Consider the following 12,544-nt stretch of genomic DNA (forward strand, 5'->3'; position numbering starts at 1 on the left):
GTAAATCGTTGTTCAGTTTCTAACTCCCAAGTAAGATATATATCAGGAACATATCTACCCTCAAATGGTGGAATATTCAATTTTAGTTTAGGGAGATGGTCATGATCTCGTACCTGAGCGTGAGCCCTACCATTGCCATTATTTGCATGTGGACGACCTGATGGTTGCTGTGCTGGTGGTGGCACGTAGTTCTGATTTTGATCAACCTCATCCTCGTAATCGCCAGCAAAATCACCCTCCTCCGCATCAGCAGCAGGAGCCACAGAAGTAGCAACAGCAGCACCAACAGTTTGGCCAGGTGCAAGAGGGAGACGGCTCGCTCGGCGGAGGGCTGTTTCACGATGTGTAGGTAGTCGTCGTTGTTGTTGTTGTAGAGGTGCGTTAGGTGCAGCCGGTGGTGGTGGTGGAAGACGCGCGAGCAATTCATTAAACCTGTCATCGAGCTTTGTTTCGAACGTCTTCTCCATGTCATCTATCTTCTCCATGGCCTCTTCAAATCTGTTTAGCACATCCTGCACCTGTCCATTCATCATTTGCTGAAATTTATCATGCAACTCCTGATTCGTCATGTTCTCCCAGTCAGTCTCGTCGGCTTGTGATCCTGCCATGGTTAGCAACAATAGAAAACACACAAGAATATGATCCTACAGAATACTAACAAGAGGTGGTGGTGGCGGGTGTCACAAATCCGTCAAGCAAATCTCAAATTCTTACCAGTTCTTACCCAGCAGCAGGCGGTGATCGGCAACCGTTGTAGTCAAAACTCTCAAAAGCTTGGATAGAGCGATTGCCAGGGAGAGTCAAACGCACGACGTAGAGGTATGTGGAGCTGGGAAGGCTTATAGTATGGTAGCAAAAAGGGTCAGCAATAATCAATTCAGAGATGCAAAGTTGAATAAACGCTCAACGACGGTACTGTGCTGGTCCTAGGCTAGACCGTGCTAGAGACGCGAGCCTAGAACACTAACAAAATCACGGCGCTGCACGTAAATAAGGGAAAAGCACACTCTGGAACTTTTTTTTTCGCTTTTTTTTTGCGCTCCTTTTTTTTTGCGCTCCTCTTTTTTTTTTTTTGCGCTCCTCTTTTTTTTTTGCGAAAAATTACTATAACGGCGAGTGTCTCAAAACTCTTCCGTCGTCAAACTGATAGTATGGGCACGAAAATTTTTTTTCCACTTTTTTTTTCGGAAATCAGGGCAGCGACGACGAAAAAGTGCGACAAAAAATCACTATGATGGCACGTGGCTCAAAAGACTCAGAAAAGCCTAAAAATAGGATAGGGAAAAAAAAAATTTGCCCGAGAAAATTTTGGCCTAAAAACTGCCCGGGGGTCTCCAGACTCTTTTTTTTTCCGAGACCTACGCAGGCAAGGAAACACGAATCGGAATTGAGATTGATCTCAAGAACAAACCTAATATGAGGAGAACTCGGATTGGTGGTGGATATATGGTTGTGGTATATGGCAGCGGTGGTGGTATATGGTAGCGGTGGTGGTATATGAATACAGATTGGTGGTGGTATATGGATACGGATTGGTGGTGGTATATGGATATGGATTCAAAGCGGTGGCGGATAAGCAAAAGTGGTAGATGGGCGATGATGATGGTGCGGCGGCGGCGTGACAACTTATGACCAGAACTCGAAACTCTAAAAGACTAGACTCTAAGACCAGCAACTTGACACGACGATGCAACCGCAAATTCAACAAAGCAAAAACCCTAAAAAGATTATGCAAAGGCTCAGATTGGTTCGGATATGATGAACTAACCCTAATTTTTTTTTGTGGCTTTTTCGTGGACTGTAGGTATGAAGAACAGACTCAATCTAATCTACGAAAAACTGTAAAATCTCACCGAGCAACCTGGAAATCTGATACCACTTGATAGAGGCAAAGGTGTCCCGATGTTTCGATGAGATGGTGGCTATCGTTTTCTGTGGGAGTCGACCTTGACGATCCGACTACGAACGTGCGAGACGTCGCGCCTTAGCAATCGCTAAACCAACTTCCGAGGGGTTATTGACCACGCCGGAGCACGATCAACCTGACCACGAGGGCCTGTTTCCTGCGAGCAAACGAAGAACAAGCAAGAAGCTGAGATTGCAATCTGGATATTGCGAATATAAGATGAAAGCTTTATTGATCAAGGTGGGGTTCTGTGACGTCTTGGTCTGGTCGTTGGACACAAACGAAGTACGCGAAGTTGCAGCTATGGCGAACTTTTAATCTAAACAAAACCCAAGTCTAAACGACGCCCTAAGGGCTGTATATATGGAGGAAGAGAGGGGAATTTCGTGGCCCTTGAGGGTGGGGTCCGAAACCAACCCTAACTCTTGTTTCCCCACACATACGGACTCTAAAAATAGCCTATACTTAAGTATTTCGAAATTACATGGGCCTGGCCCATTAATAAGGTGACGCAGCACCTAGAATAGCCTATGGACGAATATTATGAAGTGGCATCTTGTATATTTCGTCCAAGGCTTCATGCACTCCTTATGGCGGCTTCAAAGTCCTGAAATCATCACTTGTAACTCCGTTCTTGATCCCCTTGCGCATGCCATCAACTCCATTCGTGTTCTTGCTCCAATGTTCATCCTTCTCCAAGCTAGGACCTTCATTTGTAAGCAAAACAAATGTATCCAATTTAGGCAGCATCATAATCTCATGAACATTAGAATCATTACCAAGAAACGAAAGTACCTGGTAATTTAATTGGCGTGCGCGAGCTCTAGTAATTGGTCCAGTATATGTAACAGTAGGGGCTGTGGGTGTAACAATGGTATTGATGTCCTCATCAGCAGCACCAGCAGTTTGGCCCGACTGAAGAGGGACACGGCTCGCTCGGCGGAGGGCTGTTTCCCGACGTGGAGGTAGTCGGTGTTGTTGCTGTTGTTGCAGAGGTGCGGCAGGAGCAGCCGGTGGTGGTGGTGGAAAACGCGACAGCAATTCAGCAAACTTGTTATAGAGCTTTGTTTCAAACGTCTTCTCCATGCCATCTATCTTCTCCATGGCCTCTTCAAATCTGTTTATCACATCTTGCACCTGTCCATTCATCATTTGCTGAAACGTATCATGAAGCTCCTTGTTCGTCAAGTTCTCCCAGTCAGTCTCGTCGGCTTGTGATCCTGGCATGGTTAGCAGCAATAGAAACACACAAGAATATGATCCTACAGACTACTAACAAGTGGTGGTGGTGGCGGGTGTCACAAATCTGTCAAGCAAATCTCAAATTCTTACCAGTTCTTACCCAGCAGCAGGCGGTGATCGGCAACCGTTGTAGTCAAAACTCTCAAAAGCTTGGATAGGGCGATTGCCAGGGAGAGTCAAACGCACGACGTAGATGTATGTGGAGCTGGGAAGGCTTATAGTATGGTAGCAAAAAGGGTCAGCAATAATCAATTCAGAGATGCAAAGTTGAATAAACGCTCAACGACGGTACTGTGCTGGTCCTAGGCTAGACCGTGCTAGAGACGCGAGCCTAGAACACTAACAAAATCACGGCGCTGCACGTAAATAAGGGAAAAGCACACTCTGGAACTCTCTCTTTTTTTTCGCTCTCTTTTTTTTTTGCTCTCCTTTTTTTTGCGCTCCTCTTTTTTTTGCGCTCCTCTTTTTTTTGTGAAAAATCACTATAATGGCGAGTGTCTCAAAACTCTTCCCTCGTCAAACTGATAGGATGGGCATGGAATTTTTTTTTCACTTTCTTTTCGGAAATCAAGGGAGCGACGACGAAGAAGTGCGACAAAAAATCACTATGATGGCACGTGGCTCAAAAGACTCAGAAAAGTCTAAAAATAGGATAGGGAAAAAAAATTTGCCCGTGAAAATTTTGGCCTAAAAACTGCCCGGGGGTCTCCAGACTCTTTTTTTTTCCCGAGACCTACGCAGGCAAGGAAACACGAATCGGAATTTAGATTGATCTCAAGAACAAACCTAATATGAGAAGAACTCGGATTGGTGGTGGATATATGGTTCTGGTATATGGCAGCGGTGGTGGTATATGGTAGCGGTGGTGGTATATGGATAGAGATTGATGGTGGTATATGGATACGGATTGGTCGTGGTATATGGATATGGATTCAGAGCGGTGGCGGATAAGCAAAAGTGGTAGATGGGCGATGATGATGGTGCGGCGGCGGCGTGACAACTTATGACCAGAACTCGAAACTCTAAAAGACTAGACTCTAAGACCAGCAACTTGACACGACGATGCAACCGCAAATTCAACAAAGCAAAAACCCTAAAAAGATTATACAAAGGCTCAGATTGGTTCGGATATGATGAACTAACCCTAATTTTTTTGTGTGTGGCTTTTTCGTGGACTGTAGGTATGAAGAACAGACTCGATCTAATCTACGAAAAACTATAAAATCTCATCGAGCAACCTGGAAATCTGATACCACTTGATAGAGGCTAAGGTGTCCCGATGTTTCGATGATATGGTGGCTATCGTTTTCTGTGGGAGTTGACCTTGACGATCCGACTATGAACGTGCGAGACGTTGCGCCTTAGCAATCGCTAAACCAACTTCCGAGGGTTATTGACCACGCCGGAGCACGATCAACCTGACCACGAGGGTCTGTTTCCTGCGAGCAAATGAAGAACAAGCAAGAAACTGAGATTGCAATCTGGATATTACGAATATAAGATGAAAGCTTTATTGATCAAGGTGGGGTTGTGTGACGTCTTGGTCTGGTCGTTGGACACAAACGAAGTACGCGAAGTTGCAGCTATGGCGAACTTTTAATCTAAACAAAACCCAAAGTCTAAACGACGCCCTAAGGGCTGTATATATGGAGGAAGAGGGGGGAATTTCGTGGCCCTTGAGGGTGGGGTCCGAAACCAACCCTAACTCTTGTTTCCCCACACATACGGACTCTAAAAATAGCCTATACTTAAGTATTTCGAAATTACATGGGCCTGGCCCATTAATAAGGTGACGCAGCACCTAGAATAGCCTATGGACGAATATTATGAAGTGGCATCTTGTATATTTCGTCCAAGGCTTCATGCACTCCTTATGGCGGCTTCAAAGTCCTGAAATCATCACTTGTAACTCCGTTCTTGATCCTCTTGCACATGCCATCAACTCCATGCGTGTTCTTGCTCCAATGTTCATCCTTCTCCAAGCTAGGCCCTTCATTTGTAAGCAAAACAAATGTATCCAATTTAGGCAGCATCATAATCTCATGAACATTAGAATCATTACCAAGAAACGAAAGTACCTGGTAATTTAATTGGCGTGCGCGAGCTCTAGTAATTGGTCCAGTATATGTAACAGTAGGGGTTGTGGGTGTAACAATGGTATTGATGTCCTCATCACAACTCAAGAGAGACGCTAGCACGATTGCTCTATAGGTGGATACGACACTTGTGCACAACCTATGATATGCAAAATGTATCAACTTTCTATCCCAAGTATGCTATGTATGATGTTCCGGTACTATGATCCAAGATGATCAGATATGCAATGTGGTATGATGCTATGGCTATTGCTTACAAGCTCTTTGTTCACTCTTTTGCTTAAAAGATTATTCTTTTTTTATTTTTTTATATGGCCACAATGCGAAATGCACAAACCAAGATAGCAATTGGGTATATACGGGAACAATCTTGTGACACAAGGGATGATATGATACCAATATGATATGGTATGTATGCAATGTATGGTGTAGATCACTAATGTGCACAAGTAACATTGCCGGCAATACTCTCGATAAGTAAGTGACGCAAAATGGGCTAGGGGTTATCAATGCAATGGCAAGGGAATATACAATGGAGGGATACCACGATACCAAGATGATATGAAGGTTACCGTCTGTGTCGATGATGAGTGGCGATGATCTTGATGGAGATACCAAGATGATGGAGACTCGTCCCTAAGTAGCCGAAACACCTTAGGAGACGGAAAAACCATGAACTCAAAACCTCAAATGTCAAATGGTGGTAGCGGGAATGCGGTGGTGGTCACGTGGAAGCCCAAAGGAATTGCGGAATGGCAATGATGGGTTTTGAGACGCAATGTGGAAGTGGAGGGTAAGGTGGTGGACTATACACGGTGTCGGAGTTAGAAGCATGGTCCCTAAGTAGCCGAAACACCTTAGGAGACTCAACTCACAACAAAAACAAAATTGGGTTAAGTTGGGTTGGTGGAAGTGTACGGTGGGCAAGCCTATGCGGAAGTTATGGTGGTGGTGGTTGATGAAGAAGCAATCATCCCTAAGTAGCCTAAACACTTTAGGAGACTCAAATCACAGCTCAAACAACCTCAAATGCTAAGGAGAACAAAATTGGTTAGGTTGCAGAAGGCTATGGTGGTTTTGCGGAAGTTATGGTGGAAGCCCTTGGCAAAGATGCCAAAGTTCCAAATATTTGATGGAGTCAAATGGTAATGGTAGTATTTTTGTGGGAAAGGGGATGTCAAGAGCTTTTCAACGAGCTAAAGAACGCAAAAATCAGACTCCGGATGAATTAGTTATGGACAAAACGGTGAAACGGTGATGGCTGAAGTTACAAGGGCCGGACGTCCAGGGTTGAGCCCGGATTTCCGGGGTTGTCTGTCCAGAACCGAGCAGATTTGGCGTCCAGGATCCGGATGTCCGGCCTTTGGCCCGGATGTCCGGCCCGATGATTCCAGATCTCGTTTGGGGCGGAAATTTTCGAACTGGGGGCGGAAATTGATGATTCCAATGACAAAATTGGAGAGATTTCATGGATGGAAAGTGGGGAAACTTGGGGATATGCTAGATCCACTCGAAACCAAGCAAATCCATGGATCAAATCCAACAAAACCTCATCAAACCAACAAATCACAAAAAAAATTGGGGCCTATTTTTGGTGGGGATTTTTGAAATTGGGGAAGAACACAACAAAATTAGGCTAGAAGACACAACGGGGAGGCTCTGAAATCGTGATCATCTGGTTGGGGACCTATTGTTATCAGTTTCCTATTTAGCAAGGTTAACAATTCTTCCATGAGGAAATCATAAGACTTATTCTATATGTTGTTCCTGATGAGTCCTTTGAGTATCCAAAGTCTGATCTTTACCCATTGACCATGTCAATGCTATCTCGAAGCATGTCTGTGGTACTCCGATTATCAACCAGAACATTTGAAGCCCAATGCTAAATGTTTCCTGCTCAATTACCCAAACACCAGTATATGGGTAATGTCATGAAATTTCCCTCACCTTACCTAAGAGTTTTCTACATTATATCCGGTCATGGATATCATACTCTGCTTGTCCTTGGGAAGGATATACCCTTGAAATATGTCTTTAAACACATTTTCCTTTCCATTCTTCTGTTTAATCTAATGATCACCTTTTCCTTTCCATTGTTTGGTTTAACCTTTCTAGAGGTCTATAGGATATAAGCAGTAAAATTATCCTACTTATGTAAACACCTCGGTCTACAATTCTGTCAGGAAGACCATGTTATTATTGTTGATGACTTTCCGGTAACCGCCGATGGACGAGAACTTTGCCTATTGGTCTGTCTCGTTCAACGAGAAGGAGAATGGTTCTCTTCATCCCTCGCCCTTGGTACCGACGTTGTTGCAGACATAAATTGACAGGCTACCCCCTGACATGCTTGCTTGCATGATAACGCAAGACGTCTCCGCCCTTCCTACTTTTAACCCACATGGTGGGCCCATAACCCACAGTTCCACAGGATCGAAACCTAACTCTTCGGTACACCCCCGGTTTCCAAAGTTATTCCTCGAGCGTGACCTTGTATGTAATTCACGAGCCACACTCTAAGAGATCATCAATTAGGGTATCAGACATAATACTTATTCCCGTTGCTTTGAACCCCTTTCACATGTTGTTTCAGGCATCTTATAATTGCCTACCCGCTTGAAACTTCTCAGGGTACCTCCTTACTTTACTCTTGATATTTTCTTAAGTTTCAGTTCGAGAGTTACTTTCCGCGGCCGTCCCCGATGTTAGCTACCAGATAGTCAACCTTGTAGAGGTCCGTTCTCCTGGAACATACCCACAATTTATTCTTTCGTAAGTATGATGGAGTTACTGAAGAAAGGATGCCGACTGCATCATGATGACCTCAAGTAGAAAAATAAAGACATCAATGTAATGGATCAACCACTTCGAGAAGATCAACTAAGACCGAGAACACTCGCTAGAATTTCGTAACCAAAACCTTTCCCCCTTAGACTCTCCCTTAAATCTCGGGACGAGATTTCTTGTAGTGGAGGAGAATTGTGACGCCCGGATAATTAAGCTCAAGTGAACCTCTGCTAAAGAAGCCACGTCACATCGGTTACTGTTGATAAACTCGCGTCAGTTCGAAACCCAGTTCAAATTTCAAAATTAGAATAAAGGCAGACAATAAAAGTTTTCAAACATGAAAACTAAAATGTTCATCATGTGGCAAATAATCCCTAACTTATTTTGGTGTTGGAACCAACCTTTTTCAAAATGTTTAAATGCCCTGAACTAATTACAAACAATGGCTAAAATAATAATTTATTTGCTTTTGAAAATATAAAAATATTAAACTAAATAATTTTGGGTCCAAACTAGGCTTGGCAGTGGCCTATTTTAATAATACTAATTTGGGTGCTAACTTGGTAATTTAAAGAAACTAAACTAACAAAAGTAAAATAAAAGAAAACAGTAAAAAAAGGAAAAAAGAACAAAAAAACAAACAAACAACAAAAGACCCCCCCCCCCCCGCTGGGCCTCTTGGCCCAGCTGGCCACCCACGCGGCCCAGCCGGCCCACCCCGGCCGGATAACCCCACTCCTATACCTAAATCCTAGCGCACACCCCCCACGGCACGATCCCCCTCTCCCTCGTGTCCTCCCTCTGCCCCTCCCCCGATCCAGATCGGGATCGGGCCGACGCCACCCCGTGCGCCTCCTACCCTTGGGCTCGCGCGTCCTGCCGGCGACCTCGCCGGAGCCCCTCGCCGCCTCGACCTCGCGGCCTCGGCGAGCACGCCCGCGCTCGAGGACTGTCGCCTCCACTCCGCAGCTTCTTCGTCGTCCTCGCATCGCGCCTACAGCACCACCGGCCGCCGTCGTCATCGTCGCGCCCCGCCCGCTGAAGCTCGCCACCACCTCGCGTGCCGCGACTTCCTCCTTGCCCCGTCCTGAGTCCGTTGACCATGCGTCGCGCCTCCCCATGCCCTCTGCTCTTCCTCGCGCCTGAAGCCCCGTCCGACCGCCGGACCTCGCCGGCAGGGTTCCTCCGGCCTCCCCGAGCTCTCCTCTGCAACGATGTGAGCATCCGGCTCCCCCTGGCCTCTTCCCTCTCTTCCACATCCCCCGTAGACGCCTGACCGACGAGGCCGTGCCTCTGCCGCTACTCGCCGCCGACATGGTGGTCAATTTCGATCGTCCCCGCGCCTATGGTTTGTTCCTGTGAGTGTGCGGCGAGGCCCTCGACCGGTCCGTGCCGACCACCGCTCAAACGATCACCGGAGGCAAGCGCACGACCGTCGCCAATGCATTCCGCCTCATCGTCGTTTCCTTGCTGATGTGGAACATCCTTAACCCCAAATCACCCCCTGTGTGCCACTGACCTATGGGCCCACTATCTAATTAGATTAGTTCATAGCTAAATAAGTCTGTTAAATAATGGTTCAGTTAAAATATGACACCGACAGTGGGGCCCCACCTAGCTAATTAATTTAACTAACTAATTTAGATTAACATCAGAGTATGACAAATGGACCCCACCGGTCAGACTTGGCTAGTCAGCGTTGACATAGTCAACTGCTGACTGGACCCTCTGGCCCACATGTCAGCCTCTGCTGATAGGCTGGTTAACCAAGTCAACTGGGCCCACTGTCATCCTTTGTGCTGAACAACTGGGTACAATCCTGGGTACCCGTAGCATTTTATTCATTCATTTCGAATTAATATTTAATCCACTAAATTCTAGAATATTGTTAAAATTTAGGAAATTAATATAAAATAATACTTAACTCGGATGAAAAAACTTTGTACATGAAAGTTGCTCAGAACGATGCGACGAATCTGAATATGCAACTCATTCATTCGCCACACATCCCTAGCATACCGAACATGCAACTTTCCCCCTCCGGTTCGTTTGTCCGAAAACGCGAAACACCGGGGATATTTTCCCGGATGTTTCCCCCCTTCACCGGTACCACCTCATACCATGTTAGGGCACCCCTAGCACCGACACTTGTCATGTCATGCATCTCTATTCATCTGTTTGCTTAAATATTTATTGTTTCTTCCCCCTCTTCTCTCGCTAGACACCGAGATCAACGCCGCTACTACCCAGTATGACTATGGTGTTGACGACCCCTCTCTCTTCCCGAGCAACCAGACAAGCCCCCCTTTGATCACCAGATATCGCCTACTCTTCTCTCTACTTCTTGCATTAGAGTAGTGTAGCATGTTACTGCTTTCCGTTAATCCTATTCTGATGCATAGCCTGCCATTGTTGCTACATCTGTTGACACCTTACCTGCATTCCTAAATGCTTAGTATAGGATGCTAGTTTATCATCAGTGGCCCTACATTCTTGTCTGTCTGCCATGCTATACTATCGGGCCGTGATCACTCGGGAGGTGATCACGGGTATATACTATATACTTTATACATGATACATGTGATGACTAAAGTCGGGTTGGCTCGAGGAGTACCCGCGGTTGATTCATGAAGTGGGGGCTGGAAGGACATACTTTCCCGACGGCCCTCTGTGTGGATCTTTGTGGCGAAGCGACAGGGCAGGTTGAGACCACCTAGGAGAGAGATGGGCCTGGCCCTGGTCGGCGTTCGCGGTTATTTCAAGATAACACGTTTAACGAGATCTTGGTATTTGATCTGAGTATGGCCACTGGCCTATACGCACTAACCATCTACGCGGGGACATTTATGGGCACTCGACGTCGTGGTATCAGCCAAAGCCTTCGTGACGTCAGCGACTGAGCGGCGCGCGCCGCATTGGACCGTAAGCTCGCCCTTGTATTAAGGGGGCTCGGTCTGCTTCCGGCCGCGTACGCAACGTGCAGGTATGGAATGGGCGATGGGCCCAGACCCCTGCGCCATAGGATTTAGACCGGCGTGCTGACCTCTCTGTTGTGCCTAGGTAGGGTTGTGACGTGTTGATCTTCTGAGGCCAGGCATGACCCAGGAAAGTGTGTCCGGACAAAGGGGATCGAGTGTGTTGGGAAATGTGTTGCACCCCTGCAGGGAAGTAAATCTATTCGAATAGCCGTGATCTTCGGTAACAGGACGACTTGGAGTTGTACCTTGACCTTATGATAACTAGAACCGGATACTTAATAAACACACCCTTCCAAGTGCTAGATACAACCGGTGATAGCTCTCTCATAGGGCGACGAGGGGAGGATCATCGGTTAGGATTATGCTATGTGATGTTACTTGGTGAACTTACCTTCTACTCTCTTCTCCTGCTGCAAGATGGAGGTTACTAGAAGCGCAGTCTTCGAAAGGACTAGCTATCCCCCTCTTATTCCGGCATGTTGCAGTTCAGTCCATATATGATACCCTTATTCCATTTGATACCAATGCATACATATGTAGTGTAGCTCCTTGCTTGCGAGTACTTTGGATGAGTACTCACGGTTGCCTTGCTCCCTCTTTTCCCCTTTCTATACCTGATTGCTGCGACCAGACGATGGAGCCCAGGAGCCAGACGCCACTGTCGATGACGACTGCTACTACTCGGGAGGTGCCTACTACTACGTTCAGGCCGCTGACGATGACTAGGAGTAGTTTAGGAGGATCCCAGGCAGGAGGCCTGCGCCACTTTCGATCTGTATCCCAGTTTGTGCTAGCCTTCTTAAGGAAAACTTGTTTAACTTATGTCTGTACTCAGATATTGTTGCTTCCGCTGACTCGTCTATGATCGAGCCCTTGTATTCAAGCCTTCGAGGCCCCTGGCTTGTAATATGATGCTTGTATGACTTATTTTATTTGTAGAGTTGTGTTGTGATATCTTACCGTGAGTCCCTGATCTTGATCGTACACGTTTGCGTGTATGATAAGTGTACGATTGAATCAGGGGCGTCAAAAGTTGGTATCAGAGCCGACTGCCTGTAGGAATCCCCCTTCCAAACTCCTTGGCCGAAGTTGAGTCTAGTCGTTGCAAAACTTTTAACTAGCATGGCTGTGCGGCTTACGGGCCCACGTCACCATTGGGTGGTATTAGGATCTTTTTTTTCCTCGTCTATACTCTGGGACTCTGGTCTCTCTTTTATTCGGGTTAAATGAATTTTGCTAAATCTAACATTGGGATCTCATGATGACTTTTACCCGGAGAGCACCTTATTACCGATGATTGCTTGGTGCACCAGAAGATTCTAGAGGCACTCTCTGATGTTCTCCCGAGAACATGTCCTCATCGCCTTTGCAATTCCCTACCACTATAATATCCTTATGGATAACTACATACACTTGATATTCATACAATCATTCCCCGTTGATCTTGTTATTACAAGATACCCCAAATTCTCTCTATTGTTCTGAGAATACTTGTGCCTACTGCCTTGTAGTTCCTTTCCACGGGAATACCCCTA

The 12,544-nt window shown here is 46.1% G+C and overlaps 1 long non-coding RNA gene across 1 annotated transcript; it reads left to right on the forward strand.

Annotated features, from left to right (window-relative positions):
* The first annotated feature begins 8,795 nt into the window (after positions 1-8,795).
* On the forward strand, positions 8,796-11,961 carry LOC147985031 (uncharacterized). The gene is made up of 2 exons (XR_015616384.1): positions 8,796-9,247; positions 10,253-11,961. It is a non-coding gene; the product is annotated as an uncharacterized LOC147985031 (long non-coding RNA).
* The last annotated feature ends 583 nt before the right edge of the window (positions 11,962-12,544 follow it).

This window comes from Triticum urartu, chromosome 2A (genome assembly GCF_056163025.1).
Source record: "Triticum urartu cultivar PI428250 chromosome 2A, HENAU_Tu73, whole genome shotgun sequence".
Classification (NCBI taxonomy): domain Eukaryota; kingdom Viridiplantae; phylum Streptophyta; class Magnoliopsida; order Poales; family Poaceae; genus Triticum; species Triticum urartu.